The sequence below is a fragment of the Macrosteles quadrilineatus genome, unplaced genomic scaffold (genome assembly GCF_028750875.1).
Source record: "Macrosteles quadrilineatus isolate MER2022 unplaced genomic scaffold, UCM_ALF_1.0 Scaffold_5__1_contigs__length_97177068, whole genome shotgun sequence".
Classification (NCBI taxonomy): Eukaryota; Metazoa; Arthropoda; class Insecta; order Hemiptera; family Cicadellidae; genus Macrosteles; species Macrosteles quadrilineatus.
The window spans coordinates 19106471-19123393 of record NW_026542598.1 but is presented as its reverse complement, the minus strand read 5'-3'; the positions used below and the strand labels follow the sequence as shown (position 1 = coordinate 19123393).

General features: G+C 34.7%; 1 protein-coding gene across 1 annotated transcript in view; it reads right to left on the bottom strand.

Moving 5' to 3' along the window:
• The window catches only part of LOC128995144 (uncharacterized), a 298362-nt gene extending 287683 nt beyond the window's left edge, over nt 1-10679 (bottom strand). Inside the window, exon 1 of the mRNA XM_054420057.1 lies at nt 10553-10679. The gene's annotated coding sequence lies outside the window, so the exon portion shown is untranslated. The remainder of the gene's footprint in view (nt 1-10552) is intronic.
• Between the last annotated feature and the right edge of the window lie 6244 nt (nt 10680-16923).

The following is a 16923-nucleotide window of genomic DNA, read 5'->3' as shown; positions in this document are numbered from 1 at the left end:
ACATTATCTATACTGTATAATATGAAAATTGTTTACAGCTTTCAAAATAACAAGTTAATATCAGTCCGCTTCTTTCGAGCTAAAAAGACACCGCAACTATTACGTTATTAACAACTTATTTATACCTCCAACGTCGGTTTCCCATTTATGTATTATGTATATGGTTGTTATTTGTGTTAGAAATCTGGTTTTAGGATGTTATATCCGTTTTTAAAGAATTATTGCAGATATTTTCTATATCTGGTCGCCAAATAAAATCTTCAAGACGTTTTGGAATTCGGAAGGACTATGTATTTACTTGGGAAGGATACTACAACTTGATCTTTATGTCCTATCTTTACATCCTAGGACGCTAGGATCTAGTTCGAACCCGTTTACTTATTACTTCAGACTAGGCCTTGTCGTGACAATTCCATTGGTGATTGGTGGAATTCGAACCCGGATCTCAGGAACCGAAGCCCCGCACACTTTAAACCAGCTCGCTCCCAAGAACGTAATGATTGAATTTGAGATTAACAGATTAACACTCACTAGACAAAGCCGGGTTAAACAACCACTAAAAAGGGTAAGGACATTAAAATAAAAATAAAAATTGAAATGAAAACTAAATCCCCCACCCACAGCAAACCTGCAGACTAAGTGAATTTCTATTTGCTAGATTAATTTTTCACAAAAATATCTCCTTAAAAAGGTCATATTTATTGCTTATTCGAAAAACACTAGTTTTTCTGCTAGAGGGTAGGCAGTTAAGTGTACTTTTAGTGAAATGTTAATCGTTTAGAACTAATAAGCCATAAAGAAGAAATCTACAACAATTTATTCTCCATAAAATTACACGAGAATATTAAATTTACAGTTTTTTTCCTCCTAACAATAAAGCGCATAACAGAGCTTCAACATACAAAATTATATGTTTTAACCTCTACAAAAGAGTTTTAAAATAAATTGCAAATTGGTATGTTCCAGGGTCAAAGTTATAAAACTAATTTTTTACCCCGAAGCCCCCACTAAATCCCCGTTCCCATAGTCCGTTCATGCTTGTTTGCGAACTCGTTTGAAAAAAATGTCGGTTTACCCGTAAATACCAAATTTAACTAAATAATTTCATGGTCAGCATTGTACGTGTTACAAAATATAAAATAAAAATCTCTGTCTAATAAGACTAAAAACACATTTTTAAGCTCAGTTTAAGTGTTGTTAGACTTTTTTCCTTACTAAATTTCCCCTAAATCAGATCATTTTTACTCGAGATATTGTACTATTCATATACTGTATCTATGAATAGCACACACTTACATACCCTAAGTTTTAACTGAAGGAAAAAGTATTTACCACAAGAAACTCATAGTCCAAAGCTGGCATACTATCGTTAATTATGATTTTAATCTAAGTAAATCAACATCTTATGCGCTATAAAGGCAGAAGTGTGTATATTAGCTCACCTCCATCAATAAGCTGTTAGTAGACATATTACTCAGCCTAACGCAGAGGTATTGGCATTTATATATGTAGATTGCCGGTAAGCATTCCATCTCGTTCAATATCACCGGAGCAGCATTTAAATATTAGATTCACTACGGCTGCAAAACTTCTTGGCTTTACTGAAGCACTATATTTACTAATGAATTATTTTACTCTCGCTATCAACGAATTGGTTTGATAATGTAAAGATACGATAAAATCTGTTTTATAAATTTGCAAATGAAAACGTGCACTATTGAGTACACAAGTCTTTTTTTCTACAGTGCTATTTTATTTTCTGTTTTACTAAACAAACCTCGTATTTCTAATAGATATTGAAGAAATATTTAAATATCCAATCGAAAATTACCTGTATAAAAGTAAACGTATTTACTATCAACCTAAAAATCTCGACATGTTTATTAATTTAAACATACAATTTATAAACGCAACATACACCCAGTTATCCTTGATTTGGTGACTATAATTACTACGATTTAGATCACGTGTTTCTTAAACTAAATAAGCGTTACTGAGTTTTTTGTACAATTGTATACCATTCAAAATAGTTCAGTATTGTTATATAATCGCCTTCGAGACTTATGTAAAAATATAAATGTTGTTAAAATCATAAAGATAAGGATGCACAAACGAATTTTACTTTCAAACTCAATTTATACTAGCAGCAAGGGCTATAAATTGATACCATTGTCCAAATAAAACAGCCCTTGCCAAATAGATTTCCTTCAAAACAACCGGCCGTGGTTCTCATATTTATGTGTTTAGTTCAGCCGCATTTATTCTGCATTCGCAGCGCTGAGAGACTTCTTTACTCGGTATTGTCTAGCATTCAAATTAAACCTAAATTACATATTTTCTACAGATTGTGTTGGGAAATCATGGATCAATTGATACAATTATTTACAGATTCTTTTAGTTTTACGTAAGTGATAAAACATAATAATAGCTGAGATAAGACTATGAGAAGTTAATCCTTCTAATAACAAAAAAAAAAACATAAAAATATCCTTCCCTGACATCATATTCTTTGGTAAAAAGCATCAGATAATATTGAGGAACATAACCAAAAAAAATTCATACGAAAAAGATAATCACAAAATGTAGTTGTGGAGGATAAATTCCTTTGTAGACTTATCATTTTTATCTGCTCTAAGCTATATTAAGCTGATCTTATAAATATAGTGTTTGACTTTTGACAAAGATTTAAGTTGTTTTTTTAACAAGTAATATAGAATGCAATACAGCCTAGTATATATCACAAACCAGAAAACATCCTGTGACAAAAACATACATGTAAAATACATGAAAACTCCTCAATACGTAAATTTCTCAAACAGTATTAATCTATTATGACACGCAATCGTCGCTATGTTTTTGTGTTCCTAAAAAGATAATTGTTGTAATTCAATTTTTTATCGGTATAAAATGACGCAAGCAGAACAATAGCGGTCGGCCAAGTTTGAGACCAAAGCGGGTTTATTTGTGGCGCAGTGGACCGATGATGCCCAATCGGAAAATCGCGCCAACCGGCGACAATCGCTTAGATTAGATCAGCAACGGAGCCAACCCTCGACAATGAGGCAATTGTCACCACCAGTCTCACATCTTCATAGCCTCGGCGCCTCACAGATATCCACAGCATCACATAGTCTCATAGAACCAACCATCGACAATGAGGCAATTGTCACCACCAGTCTCACATCTTCATAGCCTCGGCACCTCACAGATAACCACAGCATCGCATAGTCTCATAGAATCAACCCTCGACAATGAGGCAATTGTCACCACCAGTCTCACATCTTCATAGCCTCGGCGCCTCACAGATAACCACAGCATCACATAGTCTCATAGAGCCAACCCTCGACAATGAGGCAATTGTCACCACCAGTCTCACATCTTCATAGCCTCGGCGCCTCACAGATAACCACAGCATCACATAGTCTCATAGAATCAACCCTCGACAATGAGGCAATTGTCACCACCAGTCTCACATCTTCATAGCCTCGGCACCTCACAGATAACCACAGCATCACATAGTCTCATAGAGCACACCCTCGACAATGAGACAATTGTCAACACCAGTCTCACATCTTCATAGCCTCGGTGCCTCACAGTTAACCACAGCATCACATAGTCTCATAGAGCACACCCTCGACAATGAGACAATTGTCAACACCAGTCTCACATCTTCATAGCCTCGGTGCCTCACAGTTAACCAAAGCATCACATAGTCTCATTGAGATAACCTCCGACAATGAGGTAATTAATTGTCACCACCAGTCTCACATCTTCATAGCCTCGGCACCTCACAGATAACCACAGCATCACATAGTCTCATAGAGCACACCCTCGACAATGAGACAATTGTCAACACCAGTCTCACAGCTTCATAGCCTCGGCACCTCACAGATAACCACAGCATCACATAGTCTCATAGAGCCAACCATCGACAATGAGGCAATTGTACCACCAGTCTCACAATTCATAGCCTCGGCGCCTCACAGATAACCACAGCATCACATAGTCTCATAGAACCAAAAATCGATTGCCTCATTGTCACCACCAATGAAACAGCAAAACATAGTCGAACAGAGCTAACCCTTGACAATGAGACAATTTTCATAGCAATCCTCATGGCTTCATGACATCAACGTCTCATAATAACGCATCACATAGCCTCACAATTCAATGAGGCAATTTGCAATCAATCAATTGGCAATCATTACACCTCAAAGTCGCACAGCCTCATAGCCTCATCTCGTCTCACAGTTCATGGCCTAAAAGTTTCAGAGCCTCAAGCATTACAATATCTTTTCGGAGCGAAAATGTCAAATTTGCAATTTTGATAATCAATACTCTACGGAAAATTCTGATCTTTTTTACGTTAAAATATAAGGAATGAGGTGAAATCGCAATCAACTAAACAGGGAATTTAACGGGGAGGAAATGGAGCGTTAGTTGGTTAAGCACTGCAAACTATACTACACGAATAGCTAAGAGGCAAGGTACGTCAAACCAGCAGAAACATTTTCAAATGTCTCACTATTAATAAGAAAAGAGAAAGCCAAATATATTTCATGCCGTAAAAATAACCATCTGGAGGGGGACTCCCGTTTTCTATTTTTACTCGCATGAATGGACTATCCTGTTTGGATTTATGCTGAAAGTTTTATTTTTCAACTTGACAATAGTGTAATAAAACTCTCACAGTTTACTTAAGCTTATTGAATACAGCACATAGATATTGTTCAAATTGGTAAGGTTATTTGATAAAATCTAAGGAGAAATTGACGTTTTTACTTTAATCTTAACAAACACCACAAAACTTAACTTAAGTATGCATCATCCCTCCCCCCGCAAAAACAGGTCGGCAATTTAAACCTGTGGTGACAACAGCTGATGGTTTTTAAGTTTTTTACAACATAATATATAACCACGTCGGGCGTTCAAGGCACCGGTATAAACAAAAAAATTTGCAAGATGTTCGTCAAAAAACTGATTGAATCAGATTGACTCATTCCCTTGAAAAAAAACCGATTCCCTAGTTAAATTTTCTAGCTAGTTGATTGGTAGATATTTTTAAGCATCACTAATGCCTGATTTCAGAAAAAAACCCTGGCTTTAAAAACTACACGTTTCCCTACTTTTAATAACTTAACATTTCCTTACTATTTTTCATTAATTTGTTTTAAAATTACACACATGCTGTTGTGTCCTTGTCAATATTTGTTTATTTACATAAATAGCAGTGCTACTATCTTATTTGTTACAATGAAGAAAGGTTTTATTTCATTGTTTTATACCTATACAACAATTTCAGTATCCCACTGGTACGCACTGGTTCTCAACCACTATGCAGGCTTATTTCCTGTCGGCTGATTAGGTACAAAATTGCTTTCTTTGAACCTTTGCATTGTTTAAGTTAGTGAAAACTTATTTTCAGTTCATTTTTATTTTGTGCGTTTTACAAATTTTCACTGATTGTTTCTCTAGAAGTAGGTCCTATGCTTTTTAGTTTGTTTTTCTTTTTAGATAAATTACACTTGTATTTTATTTAACAGTCGTATTTAAGATAATAGGGTAGATATATTATTTTATGGATTAAATATATCAAATTTATAAAAAAATTATCCCAGTTGAATAGACAGAGTGAGCTAATGGCATTTTTGTCTCTCAGTGTTTAATAAATTAATTAAATACTAAAATTATGATAAGTTAATCTTTTAGTTTAGCTTCGTTAAACGCGTATAATGGAACACAACATTTGGCAACAGCGCATTCTGTCCAAGCCTCAATTGAATTACGTTATTTTTTATTCTAAAACTTCCTACGACTTCAACATGGGAATGGAATAAATTTTCTAAATCTATCCAATGCGAAACGTTTTTGTTCACCCCATTCCATGCATTTGATACATACATACACTTTTAATACACTGTCGTGAGATTTAAGATTACGAAGTTCGATTAAGTCTGATGATTTGACCCACTGAAGCTAAATTCCATGAACGTATATTGGTATTAGGGCGCTGAATACTCTACAAGCCCGGTAGATGTATTTTAGTACGCAATTTAGCAGCTTCAAAGCCTTGTGGTTATTGCCTAATGCCTATCAAACATTTCTCAAACACTCCAATATTCTTCCGAACATGATTTTGAGTAAATGCTACATATACGTCATTGTAATATTCTATTGGCATTACCACACTATGATGTGTTTAGCTGTTTAGGTTAATTGGTGGCTGAAAGTTACGTTTTGCTGGCCATGCCACCTGTCATCGTCATTTGGGGACCGAGCAGGTTTTTACATCCCTAGGGTCACAAAATCAGCTCCCCGCTTACTTTCTTAAAACATGAATGCATAAATACACAATCAGTATCCAATAGCATTGCAGTAGAATTGCTTTATTGTCACCGCTGCCTAGCAACTGTTTATTATTATTTTTGATAATTTCTCAAATTATTTCTTCACATAACCTAAAGCTGTAGTTGTGTTGACTATCAGTGTGCATTATTATTGTGGTGAATTGAGGTAATAGGTTATAGTGTGGTGAAAAATAAAGGTTCTTACCACGGACCAAAATGGTTTTGCGGCCCTGTTACGAAATATACTATTACATGGTTCCCATTAGTACGGACGTTGATCAATTAAAACCGCTATTTAACAGTATAAAAAAAAATTATAATAGCATTATTTAACAGCATTTACTATTGACCCGTCATTCAATAGTCATAACTAGTAGCTTACCAATTGGCATACAGCTAGCTGAGAATGCATCTCAGTAATTAACTCAGTTTTGTTGTTCAGTTTGCAGTTTTTCAGTAGCTTACTGATTTTTACAAGTACTCCAAGCTTTCTCCTGTAAAAGGAGTTTTTTATGCAAGGGGGTACCAAATATATCGGAAACAACACTACTTTTCTTCGTGTTTATTTTATTTTATTACAATTTCCATTCATTGCCAAACTTAAAATCACAATTACTGTATTTCGTATTTGTGAGGGTTTCATGAACTGTCCTCGTGGAGGCTGAAATTAATATTTAGCATACTTTGGTTATATTATACGTTTTTACCACTATTTCATTAATATTGGGAATATCAGGGTGGGGAAAATTACTAATGTTGTCAATGTTGCCTTTTTAAACAGACTAACGTTTAAACAAACCTTTTATAATTCATAAACTCCTAAATAGCGTTGATACAGAGGGTACGTTTACGACATCCATCTTGGTTAATGATCATACATTCTCAAGAGGAGTGAGTGGTTATTGATAAGACAAAGTATGGTGATAAGCTGGTGATAAGCGCTAACGTGAACAGCACACCTGGTGACAATATATCGCTCAGAAAAGACGATAAGCCCTTAGGAAATATCAGCTGATTGATACAAGAGTGACAATCTTAAACGATTGGGTAGAATAAAGTGATGAAAATTACGTTACCCTTTTTAATTGTCTAGGCAATCGAGGTTGAAAGGGGGCTGGCTTGAGAACCAGATGCCATTCAGCTTTGGGCTATCAATTGATGATTATGACTAACGTAATTTCAACTTTAAATAGTAGCAAGATTCGGACCAAATAATGAAAAGTGTACACAAACAAACTCAAGTTAAAAGATACAGCACTGACACAATCTTATAAAGAAAAAGACCATGCATTGAACGTCTGAAATACGTAATTAATGCCCATGGTGTGAAAAAAACTCAGACATATAAAAATGAGAATGTTTCTTAGCACGGAATAGTAGTGCAGATAAATACCTCATTCTGGAATAAATTTGTGTATTTTGAACTAGCAATTTGTTATATATATTTCTGAACTTGTCTTTTTTTATTTCTGGGAGTTTTCAAATAGTATAGTTTTTTTTATATCCACCGAGAAAAATTGTGGTTGCGACTTAATTACTTCAACTCAACCGCTTCAAATTGTTGTTTTTCATAACTAATATTCAACAAATGCTCATCACGAACGCTTGAATGCTGCTTGTGGATTGATTGTTTTCAGCGGTAAATGGCTTATTACGGGAGAGCTTAAGTTTTAATCACAGTGAAATTGGTTACTTAAAATAACGATATAGAAATATTGAATATTTCTTCTTGTAATAGATATTGTTTTGTGATAGGAAATTAGTCATGATTGCTTATGACAAAAGTTTAAAAGTTAAATTATCATTAAGTAAATAAAGATATGTTACTGGAGTAAAAGATTGCTACTGTTATATTATTTAGTTTAAACAGTAAATTTGGAATAAAAACTTACATTTATTTATTTTATTGTTTCATGAAATATGTCAATCCACTGTTTCCCCCCTGTGTCCCTTAAAATGTATAACTTATAATTAACATATATTTAAAACGTAGTACTGTAAAATGTGAACATATTTTATACCCAAATCATATTTTATTGAATTAATTCGCTTTTTATTGGAGCTAGGTTTAACTTTTACAGTGAAATACAATAGTTTAGCAAGTGAACGTTTTACTAAAACTATTAAAATGAACTAAGAATTAAGAAAAGTATTGTAGTTACTTAAAAATATGTAAAATATATAAATATATATAAGTGTATATTATTTTAGAATTAACATAAATTTCTTCTTGTTTTTGTGAACTATTTCAGTGTTTAACGTAGAATAAAGAAATAACTGGGATCAAACGGATTTTCGTTGCAAATAGAAGCAATCTAAATTTATAGAACTGTTGTTCTAGTAATTAAGGGTGTGACGGTGAAGCTACAAATCAAAAATTGATCTGCTGAAATGGATGGAGACTAAAAGGATTTGTGCCTAGCCAAATGTTGTAGTTAGCCAAATGTTGATTTGAAATAAGTGTTCTGTAAATTTTAAATGGTAAACTTAAACTTTTACAAAATACTTTTTTACATAATTCTGATCATGTTTTAGTTCATTGATTATAACTTCCGTGTCCTGTCCCTTTTACTGTTGCATATTTTATTCCGACATTTCCTTAATAAATCTATAGGCCTACCTATTGGGTTAGAAGTTGAAATTTAACATCCGATGACCATCCCGATTATATAAATTAACATTTTATGGTACATTGGATATTTTCTTGAACCTACGAAAAAAGCATAAAAAGTTAGTTAAAAAAAGACTAGTGTGGTTCAGTTATATTATATCTATGAGCGAAGAGCAGTCCAAACAGCTAGTAGTTACTTATAAATACTATAGCCTATGATAAATTTGGATGTATTAAGTTTGGTACGAATCTTATCTGTAGGCCTATATAAACTTTAAATCCAAAAGTAAGATAATAATTATTTAAAGACCTCAAATTTACAGTTAAAAACTATTGAAATTAATTGGATTTTTACTACAAAAATTAAAAAGTAAAAAACGCATCAATATGTGTTAGTTCGCAGAAGGCCGACCCGCTAACTTTGTACTTAAGTTGGCCGGAGCGTTGAATATTTTAATAGAAGCCGAGGTTTAGAGTTGGCGCTACAGGCAGTGGATGTATTTATAGCTATCACGAGGCCCTCGGTACGCTGCCTCCTGCAAGGCGTAAAACACCTCTCGAGATCACAATCACAATCACTAACAGCTCAAAAAACCTTGCGGGATAACAATCTCAATATCTGAGACTCCTGATATAATCACGATCACTAAGTATGAAAAACGCTTTCCGAGATCACGATCACGACCACCAAGGGAATGAAAAACACTTTTCGAGATCTCAATTACAATCACTGGCAGCTAAGTTCTTCACATGTAAAGGTAAATAAAACACCTTTTACACAATCATATCCACTGAGTGATTAAAGCACATTTCGAGATCACAATCACAATCACTCAGTGAGTAAAACACCTTTCGAGGTCACAATCACAATCACTGAGTGAGTAAAACACCTTTTGAAATCACAACCACAATCACTGAGTGAGTAAAACACCTTTCGAGAACACAATCACAATCACTGAGTGTGGAAAACACATTTTAGATCACAACCCAATCACTGAGTGAGTAAATCCCCTTTCGAGATCACAATCACAATCACTGAGTGGGGAAAACACCTTTTGAGATCACAATCACAATCACTGAGTGAGTAAAACACCTTTCGAGATCACAATCACAATCACTGAGTGAGTAAAACACCTTTCGAGATCACAATCACAATCGCTTAGTGAGTAAAACACCTTTCGAGATCACAATCACAATCGCATAGTGAGTAAAACACCTTTTGAGATCACAATCAAAAACGCCTTCTGAGATCTCAATCACAACTAGGTATTTTAAGAATATTTCTTTAGCAAAGTCTAATATTAATTGTAAAAATTTTCAAATTTGCTATGATATTGTTTTGAATTGTAGTCATAAACTTATTTTAGACCGTGATTGTTTACATCAAAATCCAATTATTTTCGTTCAATCAAACCTAACCAAACGGTGATTTGAAAACTTAGCAACTTTACTGAAGTCAGTATGTAAACAATAGTTTTAGTTTATGACATTTCCCTCAAGTTTTAGATATTTTACGCTTCTTTTATAGTTTTTTTTGAGAGTCTAATCAATCACTAATTAAATTATTCCACGGAAAATGTTTATAAATGCTCACCTAAATGTCACTGAGAAGCTGCCTTGGTGGTTTTGAAGTTCCAAACACAAGCACTCACTTCACTCAACGATCGCCACTTAGGACGCCACTACATGGTGCCGCGCCGCGACACGTCGAGCGCCGGCCATCTACTGAGCGTCGCGACGGACGAGGGGAGAGCGTCGTGGGGTGGGTGGAGGCGTCGCTACCCCTACCTGTTCTGACTTTGTTGTAACTAGCCAATGGATGTTAGGGGAAGTTATCGGATCGGCCGATGAGTGAGTATGGAGATTTTTCTTAATCATAAATGTGCCTGTTGGTACTGTTTTATGATATTTTGTGTGTTTACTTCATTGTCATATTTGTGGTTTTGTGGTTCAAACTTTGGCATTGTTAAAATCCTATATTTGACCGCTTGTTAGACAGCATCATTGATCAAAAGCCAAGTGACAAGTGGTTTCTGGATCACAAATTGTCCCTGATCATGATAAAACCAGCAAAACTTTTAATTTGAAGGCGAGAACTGTATATATTTGGCTACCCAGAAAATGTAAATTTTAGTGGTCAGTAAATATGAATAAAATATATAAAAACCTAGGTATAAAACCCAACCAGCCGTACCGGTCATCATCAGGTCCAACCTTAGAGTGATTTTAACATAAGAGTTTAAATACCTATATCGAATAATGTGGAAAGACCAATTGTATCCTATGGAAGCATTAAAACATAACAAATAGGCAACTTTAAAAATACGCCTCATAATTGTCTAAAATAACAAGTAACTCATGTAGATTTTCACAAACTATACACATTTTGGAGTTTATTTTTTTAATATACCCTCCACATTCGATGCCAGATGCCCTCCAACAGATGCCCCATAAAGTACACTCCGGTTCAACAGTGGTGTAAGGACTCTGAAGTGTAATGGTGTGGTTTAGAATGTACGTCACGTATGAGGGATATACTCTGCTGCTAAAGCTTACGTCACTCATAGCAATACGTGGGGAGTATCTGTCTGGATTACAGGGAAATGGTACAGGACTTTGGCCACAATGTAAAATAGTCCTGAGTAATGTATTTTATTGTGGTCATAGCCAGAACGTAGAGATTCCATATAAAGTACACTCCAGTTCAACAGTGGTGTAAGACTCTGGAGTGTAATGTTGTGGTTTAGAATGTACGTCACGTATGAGGGATATGCTCTGCTGCTAAAGCTTACGTCACTCATAGCAATACGTGGGGAGTATCTGTCTGGATTACAGGGAAATGGTACAGGACTTTGGCCACAATGTAAAACAGTCCTGAGAAATGTATTTTATGTGGTCATAGCCAGAACGTAGAGATTCCATATAAAGTACACTCCAGTTCAACAGTGGTGTAAGGACTCTGAAGTGTAATGTTGTGGTTTAGCATGTACGTCACGTATGAGGGATATACTCTGCTGCTAAAGCTTACGTCACTCATAGCAATACGTGGGGAATCTGTCTGGATTACAGGGAAATGGTACAGGACTTTGGCCACAATGTAAAACAGTCCTGAGAAATGTATTTTATGTGGTCTTGCCAGATTTAAGGAAAAAAACTCATCATTGTTCAATGATCTTTCTGTATATACAAAAACGAAACACACAACCCAACCACTTATTAATTAATTGTAAGGACTCACAACTTTCCGTGTTCAAAATCATCATAGCACCGGTTCACGTGTGTTAATATAAAATAATTGATACCGTAAGCAATATTGAATGACTGTAGTAAAATCTCTAATTGGTTATCGTGGGGGGGATCACTCCCTAGTCAACTTCTAGTTAAATTTTTTATAGATTTTCATATATACCAAAGATTTCTTTGGCAAATATTCTGTCTTACCATATCTATTTAAATATTTAATGAATAAACAACAAACAAAGTCCAGATTTATCAATCATCCCAACCTTCGAGTTGATGTCGAGCACGCTTAATGTAAACTCAATTCAATACACATTTTTTACAAGCAACCCGACCAAAACAATGGTTTGTATAAATCAAGGGAAAAGTAATGTCAACACAAAATGAGTGTGCTAATACATCTCTACATTGCATAGAGTACCAAAAACAGCCCATGGTTAGCAATTACAAAATCATGACCTGTTTCCAAGTGTGTTTGCATTATGGTTATGCTCTACAATGGCTGCACTGAATATTGAATAACTGGTATTCATAATTTTACAGCTGACAGTTCCTGACAGACGTCCACTTGATTTAATGAGCTATTGCGAATTCTATTCATCCTTGGCTATTTGCAATACCCAGGCATAGCAAATGCAATCTATGTTGGAACACACTTATGCATTCACTTCTATATTTTTAGAGAAAATGGTGGATTCTGATACGTTTGTCGTTAGTAACTGAAAACTACAATGTTTTGAAATTATTTTGATGGTTTGCAACTACTGCTCTCAGTATTTATTTAGTGTCAAATTATATTCAATTGATTTACTACAAAGTGGAGACATCTTGGTGTGCAATATACAAATATGACTTATAAAAAGCTCAACCAGGCCTACTAATTTAAACCATCTCGTAACCAAAATCAACAAATCAGAACTCACAATGATTAACTATGAACTCACGGCTGATAGAGTGAAAGATGAGAAGTGAGATCCTTGTGGCTCAGGATCAGCTTTTTGCTTGGTTAGGACTATCATTATAAAATCTATAATAGCCGCAGCTAGTTTGAGATGTTAAAAAGTTTCATTTTATCATTTTACCATCTAGTTGACTTAACTTAGGATTGAAATAGTTATTTGTGTAACTAGTGGTAAAAGTGGCACTTTGCTGCACACGAGAGCAATGTTTACGCACGAGCCGCAGGCGAGTGCGTAATGATCTCGAGTGCAGCAAAGGCCTTTTTCACTCGTGTTACACATTATATTTTTCCTGCAGTCACTATAAAGCATATAAATAATTAGTCTTTCAAACACTATACAACCCATTTTTAGGTTCAGCTGGCATCACAAATAGGTGCCCTAGAGAAAGTAGTACCCGCGGTCCGTATCACTCCGCTATTTTTCCTCGGCAAGAAATGTGCTCCGCATTTTGAGAATATAGTTCCGTATGTTTTTGTAATTTGAAGTGGTTTCCGTGCCTAGAAAAATGCTTTAAAGGTATTTTCTTGTTTATTAAGATCGTAGGAATGTTTTAAAAACGTTTAAAAGAAAAGTCCAGAAAGTTCAGAAATAACGAAACTATAAACACGAAATGACAGGTTAAATCGTAGTTATAATAGTCAATCAGCTGCTCATAGTATTATTATCTTTAAGTGTTGCCAACCTATTTCCAAGCGTACAGGGATTACGTGCATAATAGAACCACGCTGTTTTGTGTTGTTTCGTTGGAATCCTGATGTGCGGCAAAGTATAAACCGTACGGCAAAGTATAAACCGTATGGCAAAGTATAAATATGCAGCAATTAGCAGCTTTCTGTACTATAAACAGTACAAGGAAGCCAACTTTGTCGGGTGACTGTAGGAAAATTAATTTCTAAATTTTACTTTGGGCTCATGTAAGTTTAAAAAGATTGTCCCTCCTACAACCATTGATAGCAACTAATCTTTTATAGATTGAAAATGTTATCAAGACTTTTTTTGTAAATATAGGCAAATTTAATCATCGCCTTACCTTACCTTACTCTCTGGCGCTACAGCCCACGATAAGCCTTGGCCTCCATCACAATTTGTCTTCAATCTTCTCTATTTCTTGCTCTATGTCTCCAATTCCAATTCTCAAAATTCTCAAATCCTCTTCAACATCCTGCAACCATTTTTCCCTTGGACAACCTCTCTTTCTTGTTTTATGTATTTTACCATCTAGTAATTTTTGAAGCATTCTTTCAATCCCAATCTCACTACGTGACCGAGGACCGAGCCATCTTAGGCTCATTGATTTTATCACCCTAACTATATCCTACAAGATTCCTGGATCTTGAATAATCCTTGGATTAGATCATACAGCTCATTATTTCTTATTCTATATTGTTCCCCTTCTTTTACCGGACCACAGATTCGTGTTATTCAACACCTATCCTCCTGTATCTCCAAACTCTTTTTCACATGTTACAATTTACTTAACATCATTGGCAAGTAAACCCCAATGAAAATCCGCTTCTATCGAATAGCAGTATAGGCATCCGGTGTTGAAAAATTTACAATAAGCCTGTACTTATTGTCTACTAGCAGAGTACCCGTCCTTCTTACAGGGTTGGTGTTTAAGTATAAAATGCTTATTACAGTTATACTCGTGCTTTGCGTTTGATATGGGAGAGGGCACGTTTTAAGAAAATTTGGTTTACTAATATTTACGGTATACTATGGTATAGCACATCTACCATAGCCATAATGTAGAGCTATACATTCCATCCCCAATCTAGAGTTGTTGCCAGTTTTTAAAATCAAAATGGACGTAGTTTAAGTCAGCCGCCGACAGATTGTGCTGATGAAAATTACTGATTTTGACGTACGTTTGGAATGTTTAACAGGTTTAGCTAAGTTAAGCTTTAGCATCTTTTACTGTCACGAAAACTAGCCTACCTCATTAGCGAAAAATAAGGTTTGAGATAGATATTTTAGACACTAAATCATTCTGTGACTGGCCCAACTACTTTCTTTTTTATAAAAAAAATGGTGAGTAAGCCAGTCACAGAATGTTCTATTATCCAATTAGTCAATGTTCACTAAACATAGCCTACTATTACTTACATAATAAAGATGTACCCATCATTCTTATAGATCACTAGCAAACCCGTCGTGGCTTCGCTCACCAAAGTTTAAATTAAAAAGTTAAATGTTCAACCTGAGTAGGGGGGCACTTCTTGATTTTTAATTCATTTAACCATCAAAAATCTGTTATGCATTAAACCACTTTTTTAGGCCACAAAAATAATGTAAATATTTTTATTTTATGTAATAAAATATAACCAGCTGTTCCATTAATTAATAGTGCAGATTCAAAAGTATTCATGTGTTCAAATGTAAACAAATATTTTCACCGTAAGTAAAACCATAGACAAAAATTTGTCTATGGTAAAACATGGTAACTTTAAAAGCCACTGGGGCAGAGCCCTGATGGAATTTCTTGAAAACGCTTCTTGGGTACACCTAGGGGTTGATTGGAACCTCCTTGCTAATTCCTGAATGTTTATGACTAGTAGTTTTTGAAGTATAGTGATCAGTAAGTGAGTGGTATTTGACTGGTATAAGTATAGAAGATATAAACACAATTAATTTTCAAATAAATAGTAAAGTCTTACCTTAGCAATCCTTATTATGGTGGTCCGATATTAATTTCAAACCCGTAGGTTCATCATCAGTCGGAAGTTTAGGTAAATCACTACACTAATCATAACTAATCATAAACTACCTAAACTTCCGACTGATGATGAACCTACGGGTTTGAAATTAATATCGGACCACCATAATAAGGATTGCTAAGGTAAGACTTTACTATTTATTTGATTATATAAGCAATCCAGAGGCTGAAATGATAGATTAATTTTCAAATATACTTTTCACACTCGTATATTAAATAGGGACGGTATAAATCATACGCCCAAACAAATTACGTAACTAGTCCGAAATTAAACGTGTTTGTATATTTAAATATTTAAATATACAAACGTAAAACAACGTAAATATACAAACGTACAAACGTAAATATACGTGTTTGTATATTTAAATTAATCAAAGCGTCAAGTTCGTCCGTTACGAATTTTAGTTTAATATTCGGGTTAGCAAAGTTATTTGTTTAAAGGTCGTCAATCCATACTGGTCCTTTTTTAATATAGATTTTTAATGTACGGTTTATTTGAGGTTTTTTAAATAAAATTATTGCTTTTAGTTTGTAACCCGCTTAAAAGTATGTTTACAATACCTACAAACTATTGCTTTATTAAAGAACCATGTTGAATTCCTAAAATGTGTCCTACAACATGATAGATATTTAGTCTTCAAATTTATTTACTCTCCGAATTAAGGTTACTCAGACGTAAACAGACATGCAACACAGATAAAAAAGGCTTCACATTTACCAGCTATTGGATGCAAAGTCCACTTCCACAATACAAAGTCCTAGACATTTCATCCCTACGTTTAATTTGTGGCCAAGTTTAAATCAAAATATCGTAGTTGATGTGAGCCACCGATAGATTGCACTGATCTAAATTAACCAAATTCTGTAGAATACACGAACTATTTTACGAAGTTATCAAACTTTTTAACTTCAAGCTAGGAAGGCTTAGGAACTTTTTTGCTCCTATGGGGATGTCTTATTGTGACTGTTAAGGCCCAATCGATATCTTAACCTCATTTCATCAACTTATCAAAAACAGTGACTATAGCACCTGTTATGACCCATCAA